This window comes from Vanacampus margaritifer, chromosome 16, assembly GCF_051991255.1.
Source record: "Vanacampus margaritifer isolate UIUO_Vmar chromosome 16, RoL_Vmar_1.0, whole genome shotgun sequence".
Lineage (NCBI taxonomy): Eukaryota > Metazoa > Chordata > Actinopteri > Syngnathiformes > Syngnathidae > Vanacampus > Vanacampus margaritifer.
In genome coordinates, this window is record NC_135447.1 from 19,147,703 (window position 1) to 19,164,766 (window position 17,064).

The 17,064-nt window shown below is 40.8% G+C and overlaps 1 long non-coding RNA gene across 2 annotated transcripts; it reads left to right on the top strand.

The window, feature by feature from the left end:
- Window positions 1-2,331: 2,331 nt before the first annotated feature.
- LOC144036679 (uncharacterized) lies at window positions 2,332-8,233 on the top strand. Of its 2 annotated transcripts, XR_013288697.1 has the most exons (3): window positions 2,332-2,480; window positions 6,213-6,569; window positions 6,711-8,233. It is a non-coding gene; the product is annotated as an uncharacterized LOC144036679 (long non-coding RNA). The 2 variants fall into 2 exon arrangements; XR_013288696.1 differs by having other exon boundaries at window positions 6,213-8,233.
- The last annotated feature ends 8,831 nt before the right edge of the window (window positions 8,234-17,064 follow it).

The following is a 17,064-nucleotide window of genomic DNA, read 5'->3' on the forward strand; positions in this document are numbered from 1 at the left end:
TGCAGTTATTGAAGGAAATAAAAAGCCAAACTCGGGTGACTATTTCCCGTGACACAATACGGCGTACACTGCAGAGGAATGGCATGCATGGGTGCCGTCCAACGGAGGAAACCTCTCCTAAAGTCCAGGCACAAAAAAGCGTGCTTAGAGTTTGCCAGGGCCCATGGTGACAAAGATGAAGACTACTGGGACTCTGTACTCTGGAGTGATGAGACCAAGATAAAAGTTTTTTGAACCGATGGCTTCAAAACTATATGGCGTCACAAAGGTGAGGAATACAAGGAAAAATGCATGGTGCCTACAGTGAAACATGGTGGTGGCTGTGTCCTCATGTTGCATGAGTACTGCTGGTGTCGGGGAGCTGCATTTCATTGATGGCAATATGAATTCATAGCTGTATTGCTCAATTTTGAAAGAAAATATGCTGACATCACTCCATGTCCTTGGTCGTCGTGCACTTTTCCAACATGACAATGATCCTAAGCACACATCTTAAGGCCACTATTTCTGAAGAAGAACTAGGTGAAAGTGATTCAGTGGCTAAGTATGTCTCCTGATCTGAACCCAATTGAAAACCTATGGGGAATTCTATAGAAAAAAGTTGAGCATCACTCTCCATCCAGCATCCAGTCTCTAAAGAGGCCATTCTTGAAGAATGGAAAAAGATTGACGCAACAAAATGTAGCCAGCCCCTTGAAGACTTGGTGCTGTAATTAAAGATCGTGGAGGCCATACAAAGTACAAAATTTATAATTTTTTGGGTGGTGTGTACTGTACAAATTTTTGCATCACCCCTATTTGAGTAAAACTGAAAAATGTGTAATAATTTTTTTAATTTTAAAGTTCTCCGGCACTTCTCCTGCACCCAACACACACGACGAGCCATGGCGCCTGGCTTTTGACATTACCCACATCTGTTCTAGAAGCCCTTGTGGGACAGTGAGTGAAATTACTGAGTGGTTTGAAGTTTCCAAGAGGATAGTCGGATAGTGCATGTAACCATGTATTTACCGTTAAATCCATGGCTGTTGGGGAAATGTCCATAATGAATTTCCGGAAGTGCTCAAGCATGAAGAAGCAATTTAAATGAGACCTGGCCTCCACCACTGTTTATTTGATATTACATTTTGTATTACTACTAATTGGACATCGCCTTACATCTGAATATGCGTTAGAGTTTCCATTATGAAAGTAAGTAGTAATAAATACTTTTGACCATGGCACCCTTAGCATTTATCTCTATTGCCTAATGGGGGAGCCCTATGTGCAGGCCTTAACACATCCTAAATTATCCAAGCAGCACTCTAAGGAAGCTCATTGTGCCATACAAAGCTTCATCCATCATCATTTAAAATAATTTTTTTATGTTATAAGTTAACCAGATGTATATTAAACCTGGTCTTGCCAACATTTTGGAAATTGTTTTTGTGTTCATTGAGATATTGTTTAAAATGTTACTTTTCAAAGGGGGTGTACTCATTTATGCTGAAAACTGATATATATATATATATATATATATTCCACACAGAAATATTTACTTCCTTTTTCGAGAATTTTTTTTAAATACAAAAGTATGATACAACCTTATTGTTATTTATTTTCACTATGCTATTTATTTCGCTGTAAGAATTTTCACTTGAGATCACATTAGGCCATGTGTGGCCTGTGAACTGCAATGATTTTTGACACCTGATATACAAAGTAGTATGCTGTGGATTATGGACCGTTCCTTCTCTTCATTCTCAAACAAGTTGATTTGGAAAAGTGAAAGTAGCAAGACCCAAAAGCAAGGCCTGGCAGAGCATCTACATTTGGTGATCTTCATGAACTCAAGACTTAAGGCAGTGAAAAAAAATAATCAATACGAATTAAATTTATATTTGCAAATGTCCAAAATCAGAGACGCTGAAAATTTATTCATTCGAAATAGAATTTCTAAATTAGCTGAATAAAAAATGCCATATTATACTGTTGTGTTTAGTTCACTAATACATCCCTGAAAAAACTCACAGAAAGCAAAATTGATTTGATTTAATCTTAATCAGCTACAAAATTACAGTGGAAAACTAATTCCTAAATGGGTCATTCTCCCAGTAAACATCACCCAAACTTTAACCTCACTCTGAGATTGCCTGACCGCTACAAGGCTATCACATCATTGTAATCATTTCAGACACACATCAAACAAAAGCAAGTCTGTACGGTTCTTTATTGTCTTGTTGCAACGGGTGGCCTGGTCTGTGTTGGACAGTGACGGCTCACTGCATCTATTGGATTAGGGAAGGATTTTAAACTGGCATTAGGCTATTAGTCTGCAGGCAACATGGGGCATGTGTGAGCCTTTTCATCACTGCAGTGTGTGAAGGTGTGTGTCTGTGTGTGAAAGTACTCAGACACCACAGTGTTTTTTTCTTTTGTCCATTTGGCTTGACTGTCTTTGTCACAGCACTTAAAACATGAACCTGTTTTGCTTCACTCTGGTAAGAATAATTTTTTGTACTTTGTGGTGCATGTATAGTAATACTGGTGTAATGATAACCCTTGTAGCGATATAGAGGAGCAGCAACATTGTTGTTGGCAGATCTCTCATTGCTTCCAATATTATTGTTGTATGTGGATTAATCCAAATGCAATGACTAACCACAACATTATGACTACTTGCAAACTCTTAATGAGACCCAATAGAAGACAGTGTGTCACATATTATGTACAATAGTACTTACAGGTTGGTTATATCATAATTCCATAGCAATAAAAAACTAGAGTAATACTGTAATAATGGTTTTGGTTGCCTTATTAACTTATTTGGATGCATGACCGAGCCAATGTAATAGAAACACTTCTCAGTAGAACACATTGCTGTTTTACACAACTGCAAATACATTTTGCTTTAGCAGTAGTTATTTTGTTGTGACCGTCAACTATCCTGCTAGCGTTATTTTGCCGTGAACGGCTCTGATTGGCCATTTGCCAGAACGAGATATTCTTGGTCGGGTGTGAAAGTCTATTTTAACGTGATTACAGTAGGTTGAAAGGTTATTTTTGCGCAATATTTAAGCTGCTGGGAATCAGTTATTTTGCCGTGAGGCATGCACTGTGTTTTCATTTGGTTTTGCCAGCAAAAATAGGCTGTTATTGGTATTATTATTACTGTTGGAGAGCAATACGAACCCATGCAAGTTGGCAGAGGAGCGGCAGCGACGTTTTTATAACAACCTCTGTCTGTGATGCGGCAAGCCTGGTCATATGATCCAATCCTGTCTCAAGCTGACATGTACTGTCCTCTTAGAAGAGCCAGCCTCCACTTGATTCCTTGTGCCTGCCAAAAATACTCAACCATTTTTGCACAATAAAAATTGTTCAAACTCCTTAGTCACCTTTTGTCGTGCATTTGAATCCACACAGCTCGTTCCTGACAAGTAGGACATGCTTTGCATCTTTTCAAATTCAGATATCACATGTATTTATTTTAAATGTTCACAGCAGCATTGAGTCAAATTTGGCGAATATGGCACAATTCTCGTGTGGTGTGTGGGGGGGTTCTTTGTTTTTGTGGGCATGTTCTTTTTTTTTTTTTTGGGCTGTAAATGTTTTTGACGCCAGGGAGGCACGATTATTGTAACGTGCGCCTAGCCCACTCCTAGCCCACTGTTTTTTTTGTTTCCAGGGCCAATCAGCTACTGCGCATTACAATATGCAAATATTATTTTTCCTTTTTGTTCGATCATCGCTGATGAGGTGTTTGCTCTCATGAGTGACTTGTTTTGCTGTGTTATTATGCTTCTTAGTCCAACTTTCTTTATTAATTTTCACTCAAAGACATAACAAGGTAGACATCATCAACAGCTTGGTTTCATTACAATTTTATGTCTATTAACCCAATATACCCCAACTCTTAAACTCACCCACCAGCGAACCAGTAGCTGCACACGGAGACAACACACCACTCACACACAAAAAGGGAAAGAGGGGGGAGAAAAGAGAGAAAAAAAAGAATATAATAAAACAGTAGGTACAGCTTAATCCACCCCTGCCTGAGGAAGCAGAATGACAGTATCAGCCAATAGCAGAAAAGGTTGCCAGTTCTCCTTAAATTTGTTAATACAGCCATCCAGTGAAAATCTGTGAAAAAGTTTTTCCAACTTTAAATTAAAAAGTATTTCCTTCATCGACAAATCATGGGATGGGGGGCTAGAAAGTTTCCACCTCAATAAAATGAGCCTACGAACTTGTAAAATCGTAAAGGCCAGGGCCTGTTTAAGGGGACCAGATACAGTTGTCAGGAGGAGCACTGAAGATAGCCGAAAGCGAGTTAGGAGGAACGGTTTGGCCATATGCTTGGCTAAGTGTTTTAAAAACTTCTCTCCAAAATACACTTAAATGGGGCAAGCCTAAAACATGTGAACATGATTTGTTGGTGATTGGCCACACCTAAAACCTAGATTATTTTGTGAAAATAATGTCCAACTCCAGTAACATTTCAACACTAAGATGAATTCTGACCACTCAAAAACTCCTCCTCCCTGTCTCAATCAAAACAGACGCAGCCAGTAGACTGGTGTGTGACTCCCGTGAGCAGAGTCAGTGTGGTCGTGTGAAAGTAGCGAGTGTTGCTTTTAAGTCATGGTTCGTTCTGTACATCTTTGCACGTTTTGCAACCTTGAATGAACCCTGATGAAGAAAAAAAAACATAATTCGCGGGCCACGGCGTTTACCTTGCAAGCGGTGAGGTACGGGCTTTAACATCAGCAGTTACTAACGGCACGTTTCACATAAAGGCAAACTGGCGCTAATATATTACTACCCGTACCTGGAGTGTTGAAAGAAGAGAACGCTTGCATTGCTGGTGGCCGTTGCTGCTGTGTTGATCCCACCGGGACTCCGGAGCGCTCACATGCACGACAGACAGTCATCGCATGCTGTGTGTTCAAATGCTCTTGCATAGTGATAGTGTTTCCTTATGAGGTAAATATGGTGCAAAAGTAACTTGTACTTGTATTTTTGTTGTTGTTGTTGTATTAAAAAAAATTGTACCTGTAGAAAAAAGTATAAATTTGTATCTTTTAAAGTCGTGAGTTGTATCTGTAAAAAAAAATTGCATCTGTAAAAAAAAAATATTGTACCTGTAGAAAAAAGTGTAAATTTGTCTCTGAAAGTCATGATTTGTACCTGTAGAAATGACAACTTGTAGTCAAAGAAGTCACCACTAGGAGTCACAAGTGTTTTTTCTGCTGCTGTCCAGTCACTTGACTTTTGCACCAAATCTCTCGCTACAGATGGTGCAAAACTGATTCGTACTTGTAGAGCTCCGTGATTTGCACTCGTAGAGAAAAGGGCGGCCTCTGGAGGATTTGGGCGGGCTAAAGCTCAACCTCATTGGTTGAGCAAATGACAGTGGGTTGATCTCAAATGACGCCACTTTTTATCATTAATATGCACAAGTCCGAAATTTCAAACAAACAGAGTAGCCACACCAGTTTACGCATCATTTTGGAAGAAAAAAAATTCAACATGGTTCAATATACAAACACCATGTGGAACAGCTTAAACGTTGGTTGACATGCAGAGCACTCACAGTGGGCAGAAAAAATAAGTTTTAGTATGAAGGTAAGATTTATTGTACGATCATAGCTCGTAATCCGGTGCTAGCTAGCTCATCTCATGTTGTTGTCACGAAAACTGAACACATTGAAGTCACGATTTTCATTTAAATATTTGACGCCTACCTTTGGACTGTGACTTTCTGTCCTGAATGTATTTCCTTTTACCTAGGCCATTTGTATTGTCATAGCTGAGACAGTGTAACCATACGATCAATAGCTTGTCCCTGCACTTCTTTCAGGACTTCAAAAACTACCTGTATACTTGAACTGAGATATATTCATCTTGACACCCTTTCATATGATGTGAGTTCATGATGACATATTTGCCTAGGCTAGTGAAGGTCAGCCTGCTGTAATGATGTAATTTGCTTTAATCCAAATGCCGGGTGATGTGATAGGGAAGTGGTGAAAAACAGGCAATTCAAAACTTGGGAGGGAATATTGAGTTGCCTTGTGTGTGAAATATGATATGATGATGATGTGTGATGATATGATGATGATGTGTGCTTGATATTGATTAAACATATAAGTGATCTTTTTCAAGCAGCTGAACTGTAGAATCAAATATCCATCCATCCATCCATTTTCTTGACCGCTTTTCCTCACTAGGGTCGCGGGGGTGCTGGAGCCTATCCCAGCTGGCTTCGGGCAGTAGGCGGGGTACACCCTGAACTGGTTGCCAGCCAATCACAGGGCACACAGAGACGAACAACCATACTCACAATCACACCTATGGACAATTTGGAGTGTTCAATTAACCTGCCATGCATGTCTTTGGAATGTGGGAGGAAACTGGAGTACCCGGTGAAAACCCACGCAAGCACGGGGAGAACATGCAAACTCCACCCAGGAAGGCCGAAGCCCGGACTCGATCTCACGTCCTCTGCACTGGGAGGCGGACGTGCTAACCAGTCAGCCACCGTGCTGCCCTAGAATCAAATAGTTAAAGTTTATTTATTTATATAGGTATTAATTTTTATCGATTTCTGTACTGTACTGATTTATTCCTGTTTGATGGACACTGCCAACTGTATATAATTTAAGTTGGAGTTGACTTACCATTTTAATGTGTTTGAACACCATTATTTTCCTTGTGTTTGGACCCAGGATGGCTCCTCAGAGAGCATATATGAAGCACCCCACAACTCATCACTGAAGGACGTGTTACCAATGTACCACTGCAGTCCCCTTCTAAGGCGTGGATCTCAATGGACTGGCTCAGATCCACACATTAGTTATGTAAGTTTGTGATACTACACAGAAATAAATCAATAAAATAATGCTATTGCAGAATAAAGAGAGATTCTAAACTTTCTTAATAGCCAAAGCTGGTCAACAATATGTATTATTACTGTATGCATCCAGAACAGCTAGTACCAATTATGTCTATTGTAATATTTAATTGCTTAATCATTTTATGTTTTTTCCTTTTTATATTTAGAGTTCAGCTTTATCTGTTTTTATTTCCTCAAGGTCCAAACACCAAATAATGTAAGATTAAAAAGAAAATATAGAAGATATGTGCTTCTTCTTATTTCTGTAAAAGCAAATTAATGTAACAGGTAATACAACAGATCTTTCTGATTTATCGTTATTATAGCTGTTTATTTCTCTGAACCAATTTGAAGTTGCAAAAAATTTTCAACATCATGCATGCACCACCAATGCCCAAATGAGTACAAAGTGCCCTGACTTTTTTACTTCAACTGTGCCCATCCGCTTGTATCTTTCCTTCAGTGTGGAGTGTTGGGGGCGAACATGCCACAGTTTCTTGGGTTGGGGAGGGGTGGAGTGGCGCCTTGCACGAGCTTAACACAGAGGCTGCAGTTAAGCTTTGGGCCAAAGGTGGTAGTCCACAATGATACTTTAATATAAACCATATGATCATGATTATATGTTTGAGGTACAGCTTAATCTTCTCCATTTGCCAGTGATGCAGTCAGTCTGACATCTGAACAACTGCACATAGCACACCTGACCATTTTGAGACAGAAAGCAGTCCAGGTGAAACCAGGTCTACAGTGACTACGTTTACATGCGGTCAATATTTGGGTTAAAGTCAGAATTGTGGTTTCTGAAACATTCGAGATAACCCGTTTACATGTGTTGCGAACAGAGTTACTTCCGTAAACATGGTCACTGTGCTCAATTGGAATACCCCATTCATATGCGACACTGTCATTACGCAAATAGACGAAATTTCTGCTTTTAGCTTTCTACATTCATTAGAAAATATTATATTTACAGTGTATGTCACTCACCTCGCTGAATGAAGTTGTCTGTACTCTCTTCGCTCCAAAAGTGTGGTTCTGTACTGCGTCGTCATGTTTGTTTACATCTGCTTGAGTATTTCCGGTGGGTTGCACACCAGAAGCTGTAATGTTTTCCGGGAAAATCAGGGATCCCAAAACCGTAGGACAAGTAAGGAAAATACAATTTGTATTTATTACAAAAAGTACAACACTTACAATTAACACAAAGCGCTTGCAGACTGGCAAGGAGTACAAAATACTTCCAATGTTTGTTTTGTTGTTCTTGTTTTACTTATCTTTACCGCATGACAGATTTCTGTTCTATGTACAGCACTTTGTATGCAACAAATATAAATAAAGTTGAGTTGAGTAATCTCATCCATCGCCTGTGGTCCTCAATGCAGTGTAATGTCAGAGCTTGTGAAAGTAAAGAAGCAAAAAGCACCTGTCAAATCAACTCTAAACGCACTGCAAAGGTATCCATGTTAACACAGGTCTCATGTATGACGTAGGAACAAAGTTTGTCGCAGGACAGTGACATTTCCAAAGGAAAATCTTCGGTTATTAATGTACACATGCAGCTGCATCTAACGCGTAATTCTCAAATCTTTGCTTTGTCCAGAATTTTTGAAAACCTTTGTTTTTAATAAAAAATAATCCCGGTGGACGTGTGGATGACAGAGCAAAACGCAGAAAAATATTTCCTGTTTGCAATAACCCTGGCTACAGGGCCGCAAATTCGCGGGAGTTATGAAATGAATGACGGCGATAGACGACGACGCAGCAGGACTTCGAACCAATTTAACCAATCGACGGTGACATATTGTTAAGAAATATGTTTGTAGACAATGAGGATGTTGAAAATTTGGATGGCTTTGTAACGGAATGGACGATGAATAATTACCACTCGATCCTCCGAAGTTTTTACAACTCTGCTCCAGTTTGGAGGTAAATATTAGGGATGAGTCGGATATTCGTTCAACACGAGTATCCAGTACAGATAATTGATTTTTCCCGAATAAGAATATGTGTAACATGGATAGTCTTCCTTAATATCTGTGCTGAAGGAAAGCCAACCCCTCCCCTCCTCTCCTCGGCATGCAGCACACAGAGAGAGAGAGGATCTGTCCGTGCAGCGTCGCCTTCTGGAACGTGGACAGTATTTATCTCTTAATTGGTCCTTAATTTTCCACAGCGCTCTTGACAAGGCGGAGCCTGGTTCGTCTTGCGTCAGTCTCTCACACTGGCTGCCTAAGGCCCCGTCCACACGAAAGCCAGTTTCAATGTATCCTCACAAGTTTCTTACCGCTTAGTCCGTTCGTCCACACGATGGCGCAGTTTCGGAGCAGAGTGGAAAGATTTCAAAACGCGCCCCGTACACATCCGTCTGGACACCATATGCAGGATACTCCTCCAGTGATGACATAACGATCGCAGCTTGATGACGACGCATTGTCGCAGATTGATGACGTATGCGCCAATTCTAGCGTGACTGCGTACGAACCGTCAGTCTGTCAACAACAATGCCGGATAGCAGTGTCGTAGTCGTTTTGCGCAGCCTCCTTAACTTGCTTATGCTTTTTCAGCTAAATATTTTGCTTCTTTATTCCCACGTTCAACAAGCGGTGTTGTACTTGAATCACCCGCCATTGTCACTTCTCCTGTGTTCGCCTTTTTCATGTTGTCTTGATACATGCAAAGCCATTTGTTCTGTAGATTACAATAAAGTGTTAGTCTTCTTCGCTGATTCTTCTTCTATGCTTTCCGTTAACTCCCTGTGGCTGCGCTACAGCGCCACTCCAGACTTGGCATATACATTACAGCCATTAAACGTCCTCAGCGTCTTCTTTTGGACACACGCAAGTTTTAAATGCTTCTGTGTGTACGAGATTTGTTAGAAATGCACCCATCTCAGGGGGCGGCCATTTTACTTTTGACTGAAAATGACATCACAGTTGCTCAGGGCTCAGGAAACAACCAATCGCGACTCACCTGTTTTCTGAGTTTGGTTAATGGGCGACGTTCGCAAGCTTAGTGGGCTCAGATAATGTCCAATCACAGTTCACCTGTTTGGTCATTAGTTGATGCTGAATCTGAGCCATGATTGGTTGTTATTTGAGCAGAGGTGGCAAATCAAGGTCTAGAAAGTAAAAACCCTGCCACAGTTTGGCTTTAGCCATTGATGCTAGCTAGCTAGCTCAGCTCCCTAGCAGGTAAACGAGCACCATGGGAGCTAGCTAGCTAGCACCTGGGGCTAAAACCAAACTGTGGCAGGGTTTTTACTGTCTGGACCTGGATTTGCCAACTTTCAATCTTAGCAACTGTGATGTCATTTACATGATGGGAGCCAATGGAACGAAGCCGTCTTTGCTTCCGCCAAAGTTCATTTTTATTGAGCTGCTAAAAGCACTACACATAGAGCTGAACACACTACAAATCAATATATATTAGATCTCCACCCCCACCCCCCCAACTGCAGTCCATAAAAATATAAATATTGCAAATTAAGCTTTACACACACAGCTTAACACTCTTTAATAAAGTGAGGTAGTAAAAATTAAAACATTGAAAACAAAATAATAATATCGAAATCTGTGTTGCCATGACAACTCTTGCTCATTCACATAATACTTCATTATTTTCTGTATTCAGCAGTATTTTCCTAAGTTTATAAAAAACGTGCTGTAAATAGTTTATTTACTATTGTGATTAAAAAAGTAAATCTTAATTCTCAGACTGTTCTGTATATATTTATTCATACACAAATGTTTATTTAAAAAAAAAAGGAAAAATAATTATTTGGTGATCAAAAGCGTTGATTTTAATCTGCATTAGTCTGTTTTGTCAATAATAAAAAAATAATAATAATTGAAAACCATAAAAAAGAATTCCCCGCACACTGACAGAACTTCACTTCAAGAGTTTATTTGAGGGTAAACAACGCGTTGAGCGTCATCAGGTTCACCTCAAATCTGACACAATCACTTCCAGGTGTGCTTTAAGTGCTACAGATCACATGACTTTTTCTTCTCTTTTTTTTTTACACAATTTAAACAATACATAATACCAGTATTACATTAACCACAAAAGGCCACAACATCACAAAAAAACAACTCAAATCCTGTGGTTCATTGATTCCAAGAGGTTCAACAGTGGATGATAGTTCATGAATCCAAAAAGCTTCTCTTCTCAGAAGCTGTTTGATGATGTCACCACCTCTCGGATTAGACGCTACTCTTTCTATACCAATAAATCTGAGGGAAGCTGCAGAACCATGCTTTTTATCTTTAACTCTTTGACTGCCAAAAACGTTAAATAACATTGAGTAAAATCCTACGGAGGACTGCCAAAGACGGTAAACTATGACGTTCACTATGTTTTTTTTTGTTTTTGTTTTTTTTTGGGAAACGGGTGAAGGAAAGCCTTGGCCAGCTGTGCTGAAAGTATCAAGCAGATCTAGTTAGTATAATGCCTATTTTTGGGCACTAGATGGCAGCGATGACTCTCTTTGGACAAGATTGGGTAGGCGTCAGTAGAAGACGTGAGGCGGAGCTAGAGTGTTGAGGGGAGAATGGCTGAGGAAGCGAAAATGGTGACCGGTTGCAAGCAGCTCACGCTTGAGCATTTTTTTCAAAGACGAAAAGCATCGACCAATGCTAAAGAGCACATTGATGACGACGATGATGATGATGGTGACTCCGAGGTTGACGCCGAAGTTGGAAGTGTTGACGCGGCGGCTATGTTCACGTCATAAAGCCTCACCGGTTAGCGATGCTAACGCCGGAAAACGCGGAGCACAACCGAGCACTTCTGCTCAGGCGGACGTTCAATCAGACGACGAAGAGTGCCCCGAGTCCAATGCATATTCATCGGAGGAGTGGGTAAAGTCTGATCACGGAGAAGACACTGGTTATGGACTACGATGCCACCATGAATGGAGCGGATAAGATGGATCAACCACCCGGTATAGGAACTGAAGGACAATGAGGAAGCCAGACGTAACACCACCGTAATGTCACCGTATCATCATCCTTTTTTAATTTTTTTTTCCCAGGAGAGCTCAGTATTGTTCATTCGATTTGACATCATTGCTCTCTTTAAAAAAAAAAAAAAAAAAAATTTTTTTTTTTTTCTCTTTTCACCGTATCATCATCCTGAGAGTAGACTTGATGGCAACATGGCCAAACACACACTGCAGTATATACTTGCTATTCCCCGGAAAAAAAAGCCAGCAAGAAAGTGTAGCGTCTGCAGGCTAAGGGGCCATCGCAGTAAAACTAATCTGTTGTGCAAATCCTGCTGCGTCCACTTGCACGCAGGGGAGTGTTACAAAAAGAGAAACTGTATTTGAAACATCCACACAATTGTAAATAGTACCACGGTTGCACACATTTGTAAATAGTTTGCCAAATTGTTTTGTCAAATTGTTACACTGTTGAATGTAAATAAACGTATTTTGCTATCAAAAAACACTTTTTTATTATTGGTGGTAGTGTTTTACAGAAGTAAAGCGCTGTTTAGGTGTTTGTGGCATCATTCATGGAAAAAAAGGTGTCAAATTAACTAGAGTGCGTGAAATAATATCACAAAAAGCTTGATTTCTCCGTTTTTTGTTTCAAAACAGAGCATTTGGATGAAACTAACCATTTTCTATGGTTGATTACTGAAAAACGGAATAAGGTAGAAACAAACTTTTTTTTCTGATGAAAGATGAGAGTTCAATCTTTCATTTGGTAGTATGTGTGTTTCCATAGTCCAAACACAACATTTTCTGTGGACCTTGAAAGATCAGTCAAAATGCTTAAATCGGCTGGCACTGACGGCATCCTTTTTCTGAAAACATCTGGCAGTCAAAGAGTTAATAATTTGTGTATGAACGGTACTTAATGGCTTTGTGTTACAAATGCAGTGAGATTTGGGAAAAGAGAAACACATTACAGTAACATTAATACATACCATTTAATCTCCATTTAACCTACAACTGACCAAATTTGGACATTTGGACACCCCCGTGAAAACTGTCACCATTTATGATAGCACAACATGATACAAACGCTTTGGTGAGGGTTTACCATCTTGACACTGTGCATTGTGATAATGAGCTCTCCTTTACAGTGTGTTTGTGTTTAAAGCTGAAAGAGAGCGGATCCAAAATATGCCACAGGGAGATGGAGGACTCACCACGGGCTGACACGGGATCCATTGAAACCATAGAAGAGGAAAAAGTTACAGCTGTCATCGTTAGTCCACAAATCTTGCTGTGATAAAAGAAGTCTCAGCTATATGAAGCAAATAAACTCTTTCACTATCAAATAATTGTCATGAACGACGATAAATTGGAGATGTTTATCACATGATAAGTTAAATACAGTAACTTTTGTCATGGCTCAGCTTTATGACAGGCTCATTTTATATTGATGCCATTAGTGAAAAAGGAAAAGGAAAACAAATACTTGAGGACATAATACAAATTGTCTTTCCTTTAATTGCAGTGTGTCGACAGGCAAAAAGCTAAGAAGAGGGAGTCTGGTGTCATGAAGGTACTCACTGATGGACAAAAGCTCTCTAATACTTCAATGGGAAGCCTCTATAGCCTCAACAGTAGACAAAGCTCCTCAAGTAAGAACCAAAATCAGATTTTTTTTTCAGCAGTCACCAGTGATTTTTTTTGTGGTGGAACCAAATACAGGTGCTCGTAAAAAAATTATAATATCCTCAAAAAGAATCTTCTTCTTCTTTTCCTTTCGGCTTTTTCCTTCAGGGGTCGCCACAGCAAATCAGTTGCCTCCATCTAATCCTGTTCTCTGCATCCTCTGCTCTCACAACAACTACCTTCATGTCCTCTTTAACTAAATCCATAAACCTCCTCTTTGGTCTTCCTCTAGACCTCCTGCCTGGCATTTGGAAACTCAGCACCACTTGAACATACTTCTCTGCCACTCCAGACTTCCTCATACAAAACCACAGTTCCTCTCTGGGCACACTGTCATAAGCTTTCTCTAGATCTACAAATACACAATGCAGCTCCTTCTGACCTTCTCTGTACTTCTCTATCAACATCCTCAAAGCAAATACTGCATCTGTGCTACTCTTTTTTTTGGCATGAAACCATACTTCTGCTCACAAATGTTCACCTCTGCCCTCAGTCTAGCTTCAACTACTCTTTCCCATTGCTTCATTGTGTGGCTCATCAGCTTTATTTCTCTGTAGCCACAACTCTGCATGTCTCCCTTTTTCTTAAAAATGGGCACCAGCACACTTCTCCTCCATTCCTAAGGCATCTTCTCACTGTCTAAGATCCTGTTGAACAACCCAGTCAGAAATTGTACTGCTACCTCTCCTAGACACTTCCATACCTCCACAGGTATATCATCAGAACCAAGTGCCTTTCCACTCTTCATCTTCCTCAATGCCCTTCTCACTTAATCCTTACTAATCTTTGCTACTTCCTGGTCCACAACACCTCTTCTACTCTTCGTTCTCTCTCATTTTCCTTATTCATCAACTCTTCAAAGTACTCTTTCCATCTTCCCATAACACTACTGGCATCTGTCAACACACTTCCATCCCTATCCTTTATTACCCTAACCTGCTGCTCATCCTTCCCATCCCTGTCTCTTTGCCTTGCTAACCTGCATAGATCAGTCCCTCCCTCCTTACTGTCCAAGCTAGCATACAAGTCATCGTAAACCCCTTGTTTGGCCTTTACCACTTCTACTTTCACCTTAGGTTGCATTTCCCTCTAGTCCTGTCTACTTTCTTCAGTCCTCCCAGTGTCCCACTTCTTCTTAGCTAACCTCTTTCTCTGTATCCACTTCTGCACCTCCTCATTCCACCACCAAGTCTCCTTATCTCCTTTCCTTCCAGATGACACACCAAGGACTGTCTCCCTGATCACATTTGCTGCAGTTGTCCAGTCTGGAAGCACCTCCTGACTATCCATAGCCTGTCTCAACTGCTTCCTGAAAGTCATACAACACTTTTCCTTTTTCAGCTTCTACCATTTCGTCCTATGCCTTTGTCGTCTTTGTCTTCCTCACCGCCAGAGTCATTCTACACACTACCATCCTATGCTGTCTGGCTACACTCTCACCTACCACTACTTTGCAGTAGCTGATCTCCTTCAGATGAGGCCTTCTACACAATATGTTGTCTACCTGTGTAGGTCTTGTAGGTCACCCTATGTTCCTGCCTCTTCTGGAAGAAAGTATTCACGACAGCCATTTCCATTCTTTTTCAACCACCATCTGTCCTTCTGCGTTCCTCTCCTGGATACCAAACTTGCCCATCACCTCCTCACCACATCTGTTTCCTGCCCCAACATGTCCATTGAACTTTGCACCAATGACAACTCTCTCACTTCTAGGGATGCTCTGCATAATTTCATCAAGGTCCAACCAAAAGTTCTCCTTCTCCTCCAACTCACATCCTACTTGTGGCCGCATACCCACTAACAACATTGATCATCACACCTTTGATTCCTAGCTTCAGGCTCATCTGACATTCTTTTTACCAAACAACAAACAAACTCCTCCTTCACGATAACTACACCATGATAGAACAACTTGAACCCTGCTCCTAAACTTCTAGTTTTGCTCCCTTTCCACCTGGTCTCCTGAACACATAGTATTTCCAACTTCCTCCTCTGCATCATGCCAACCAGCTCTGTACCTTTTCCTGTCATAGTTCCAACATTCAAAGTCCCTACTCTCAGTCCCAGACTCTTGGTGTTCCTCTCCTCCTCTCCTTCTTCGACCAATAGTAGTCCAGTTTCCACCGGGACCCTGTAGGTCAACAGCACAAATGCCGGTCGTTGTTAACCCGGGCCTCGACCGATCCGGTATGGAAGTCATATATTTGATTAGCATGTTTGATTTGGTCAAAGTTTTACGTCGGATGCCCTTACTGACACAACCCTCTGTATTTATCTGGGCTTGCCGGCACAAGAAGACACTGGCTTGGGCTCCCTAGCGGCTACATTATCCTCAAAAAATTGAATAATTTCTGTAATTCCATTCAAAAAGTCAACATTTCATAGATTATAGATTCAGGGCCCACAATTTAAGTAATTTAAAGTATTTATTTGTTAATTTTTACATTATATGGGCTTCCAGCTCATAAAACCCATGAAAACAGTATGTCAAAAAATGTGAATATTGTTAAGAACTCACCATGCATACTTCCCAGTCTTTTGCATGGGACAAAAAAGATGCATGGATGGATGGATGGTATTTTCAAAATGTCAATCTTGAATAGTCACCATCACCATCCATCTTTTTTTTCATGCAAAAGACTGGGAAGTATGCATGGTGATTTCTTTACATTATTTTTATTTTCTGACATCCTGTTAAATAAACAAATAAATACTTGAAATCACTTAAGTTGCGGGCTCTGAATCTATCCATCCATCCATTTTCTTAACCGCTTTTCCTCATAAGGGTTGCGGGGGCGCTGGAGCCTATCCCAGGGCAGTAGGCGGGTTACACCCTGAACTGGTTGCCAGCCAATCACAGGGCATACAGAGACGAACAACCATCCACAATCACAACTATGGACAATTTGGAGTGTTCGATTAACCTGCCATGCATGTCTTTGGAATGTGGGAGGAAAACGGAGTACCCGGAGAAAACCCACGCAAGCACAGGGAGAACATGCAAACTTCACCTAGGAAGGCCGAAGCCCGGACTCGATCTCACGTCCTCTGCACTGGGAGGCGAACATGCTAACCAGTCAGCCACCGTGCCACCCCCTGAATCTATAATCTATGAAAGTTTAACTTTTTTTATGGGATTACAGAAATTATTCAACTTTTTGAGGATATTCACAATTTTTGATGAGCACCTGTAGTCTGGCTATAATGGAGGAACACAGTTCAAACTAGCGCCAGCTGCTCCACTTCCCGTCGATATGCAGTCTTGCCACAGTCATTCATAAGGCCAATGATTGTGGTGTCATCTGCAAACTTCAGAAGTTTGACAGCTGGGTGTGTTGAGGTCAGTCATTTGTGTAGAGAGAAAAGAGAAAGAGAGAGGATTCATCTTGGAGGGCCCTGGTGCTGTTGGTGATTTCCCCCCACCCCCACCCCAGCCTCACCAGCTGTGTCCTGCTTGTCAGAAAGCTGGAAAAACTTAGAGGAGAGGAGTTCACAGTTGATAGTGCCAAAAGCTGTGCTGAAGTCCACAAACAAGATCCTTGCATTGGTCAATGTA